We start from the raw sequence: 4207 nt of genomic DNA, 5'->3' as shown, positions 1-4207 counted from the left end.
TACAGTTCTTTGTTCTACTAGAAGTTTCTTCCCTTACTTAATAATTTGTTTTTTAATAGCAGACTAGTTTTGTACATTCTTTTTTTTTTTAGAAAAGTACGTATTGAAAATAAATTCTCTTCCTCTGGAAACTCATGTCCCATTCCAGATCTTTTTGTAAAAATTTTAGGATATTTAAGAAATTTCAGATAGTTATTGTAAATTATGCCGCTTTTTGATCTCGTAGCGATCAATAATGTCTTCTAACCAGGACTTGATATTTTCTCTTAAATTAACTAGGACGGAAGAAAAAATATAGTCCTCAAATAATGAGTTATCCTAGATTTCGCGTCAAAATGGTTGTCATTCTTGCGCCAAATTTAAATTCTGAAATTTCTCTCGATTCTAGTTTCCATTTCCTTTAAATAATCTTTCGTTTTTAATGTATATCTAATCGTAGTGTTTGCGTAATGCGAGTGTAATAAGTGCGCAAAAAGCTGCGTGATTGATTATTTTATCGACTATATCATTGATGCCTATCATTAATGATCTGCACACCTTTGAACCGTGATAAAATTTCACTTTGGTAGTCGCAGTTAATAGGTGCAATTCTTAGGTCTCTAATGATATTTCTGTGCAATAATAATAAATGTCGGACCGAAGCCTCGAGAATAACTTGGAAGATCTAAAAGGTGCTTTTCAATTAATATTTAATTTTATTTTTCACAACAAAATGCAGTAAATAAGAAACTCATCATTTTTGTTTTTGAGATCTTCCACGTTATTGGCTACATCTTAAATACGGTAACCGGCAAGAACACCTAATAAATACACATAAATATTTAAATTATATTAATATATTGTGTAGCGAATATATAGTTAGCGAAATTAAATTTGCAGTTTTACGTCCTTCACTTTTCCTCTTGTAATTAATTATTCAGAGAATGAATGAGGAATTAAAACTGCTTCGTGTAGTCTTAATATATATTATTATAGAGATTATATTTCAATTACAAATAGTTATATCAACGAAATAGATAAGATCTCCTTTATTTCAAAAATTAATGTGTTTTATATCTGTTTCGAAAAAAATGAAATTTTTATTTTAGGACGATCTTAGTTAAACAAAGTCCTTGTGATTTATTTTCGATGTGCAAGAAATGATGAACAATTTCTCTGATTGTTCTCTGGACTGAATTTCGAAGAAAAGTAATAAAAATAGCCTTAGTGATTACACGTGATGTTGTGTTAGAGTCACCGATTTTGGTGCAATTGTACGTTATTACATACATTAAGGAACATTCCAACGTTTTAGAAAGTAATAAACGATAAGTATGAGAAGTAGAAAGGCGCTGCTCGAATTAGTTATAATTTTAAGAATCGTAAAGCGTAAATGTAAATAGGATCACGGCGAGTGTTCAGAAGAAAAGCGAATGATTATGAGAAAGAACTTAGCGCATTACTTATTGCAATTATTTTAAACATTACAAAAATTAATGATTTTCTTTTAAATTGTGATCATTTTTTTATTTTCCACTTACTGAAATTTAAATTTTTTGCCATAATCGTAATGCCACGTTCAAACATTACCTCTACTTCTGAGGTCACTGTGAGTCTGTGACTCATTTTGTTTACAAATTGAGATGAAAATATAAAATTGAATAATATTGTATTGTAAAAAAATGTAACGCTCAACATGACAATAGCTATATTTTAAATATTGCGAGACAGTAATTGCTTTCTTCACGAGAGATAACATATCATAGAAACCTAGAAAAGATTGTAGATATGTGCGATTGTACTTTTTACGTTTACAGTTAAATATAAATACAAATATAGTCGTAATTCGCATCATGGCGATGCTCAAACGTTGCGAAGAAAAAAAAAATAGGATAAGAAATCCTTAGAATTTTGAATTTTGGCGTTATCGTATTGCAGAGAAACGACTTTCTAAACTTCTAATTTGTCTTGTAATACGATGCAGAGAAATTATTTCTATAGATTTATGTTATATTATATAAATATATATAATAAAATTATAATGATATTTAATGACTATGTTATGCCAATATCAATATTAATATATTAAATATTGTTTTGAAAATCTTATTTAATTTATTAACCACAAATTTCCTTCTTTTAAACAACAAAAACCAGAGAAGAAAATGGTAAGGGTAAACGAAATTTATTGATTAAAAAGCACTCAATAAAGCTTGTATCTAAACATTTTACAGTAATTTTCGAGATACAACAGCGGAAGTTTTCATACTGTATAAAGTTCTGAAAACTTTAGTGCATTTAAAAAGAAATGAATACTTCATTGTTTAAAAAAATATTTAAGAAAAGTATCAAAATCCCGATTCAAAAATTCTGTAACCTTGAAACCTCACGTTTGAAAAACCGCCAAACCAATCAGAATAATGATCCATTGACTAACGAACTATATCAAGCAGAAATATGTCGAAAATTCCATTTACAATAAAAGCAGTAGCCCAGTCGTAAACAAATCTCCTTTAAAAAATACAATTTTGCTTAAAATGTAAAACCTCAAATTTTTGTCAATCATATGTTCGGAAACAAGATATTAATTAAATTAATTTTAATTTTTTAGCTTTCTCATGGTCCCGATTACTTTTATATCCCGATTTGCAATAAAAACAAACGCATTTTAACATTTTTTGTTCAAAATTTCAACACTGCGGATATTTTGGAGCATCTGTAAATAGATGCAAATTTTTACATATAAAAACACTTTTCAGTTTTCTTTCAAAAGTTATTATTTTGCCATGCATTTGCAAAGATCCTAGGCCAACTGCACAGCTGACGCCGCCACACGGCCGCCGTCAATGAGTACATTTTGAACCAGAGGCGTTGGCTGTCCGACGTGTTTTGAGGGGGAGTCCTGAAAATTGGGAAATATATTGTGTAAATAAATTAACTAAAAATGCAAGAAAAATAAGGGAAAATAATCAGGTGAAGAAAGTGAAATAAAACCATTAAATTTATATTTATCAACAGATTCACGGAGTTTACATATGAGAGCACCATTTCGTATCATTGAATTTTTAAAAGTATAAAAAAGAATGCTTCTAATATATCCCTTTGCTGTATGCCAGCATAAATAAAACTGGTTCAATACCCGGTAATAAGCGTTGAATTCAGAAAAATTAAGAATTTGTATTCCTATGAATACGCGATTTTTCCTCTGTCCAAAAATCCCCCAACTGGAACAGAAAAAGTGCAAATTCTATTCCTCTCAATCGAATTAGTAAAATTTAACGAAAACGTTTATTTAACCCATTCTTCATTATTAAATCATTTTATAACTTATAAATTCGAAAAATATTCAAATTCATATTTATTTATATTTTAATCATTTATTTAAACGTCTTAAACAATGCATAAAAGAAATCTATTTGTGTGAATTAAAATAATTTTAACTGTAGAGAGGCGGGCTTGAATTGATTAAAATTAAATTTTCAAAACTTATATTCCACATGAGGGAATTAAAACAATTTATAACACATAATTTGTCAACTTATTAGAAGGAATTAAATAATCTTAAAAATTGAACAGTTTTGGGGAATAAAAGACATCTCTGTGAGGTTATCTGTCGGTACAAATACAAGGAATTAAATATTTTGAAAACACGTTCTCTTTAGGGGAATAGGAACCCATGTGACGGCCGCTAGGGGCCGTGAGGATTTCTAAATTTATGAAGGATATTTTTTACGTGAACATAAACGCAGCCGCCTGACATATTACATAAGTCAAACAAATATTTACGTGAGATAAACTTCCCTGACAGACCAAAGAAACCGAATGGAGCCTCTACAAAGTACCCGTGAAGGCCCCATTCGGTTCCTTTAAAAAAAAATAAAAAAAACAACAGAAAGATCAACTTTTAAACTGTTGAAATTCGGATTCTACATTAAATTTTCAATTAGACACTCACGGAGTAAACGCAATACTTTGTTATGCAGTGGTATAAAGTTTAAAAATACGAGGGTAGTTCAATAAGTCCTTAGAATGAAGTATAAAAACAATTTTTTTTGGGTAAATTCTTTTTTATTTTTCAACATAATCTCCTTGGAGCTCTATACACTTGGTCGATCGCTTTTCAAGCTTTTTTAATCCTTCAGAAAAGTGCGTTTTCGGAAGTTCCTCAAAATAAGCACTTACTGAGGCAATGACGTCTTCGTTGTCTGGAAATCTCTGTCCACCGAGC

This window comes from Belonocnema kinseyi, chromosome 10, assembly GCF_010883055.1.
Source record: "Belonocnema kinseyi isolate 2016_QV_RU_SX_M_011 chromosome 10, B_treatae_v1, whole genome shotgun sequence".
In the NCBI taxonomy this organism is placed as follows: domain Eukaryota; kingdom Metazoa; phylum Arthropoda; class Insecta; order Hymenoptera; family Cynipidae; genus Belonocnema; species Belonocnema kinseyi.
This window is presented reverse-complemented; position numbering follows the sequence as displayed.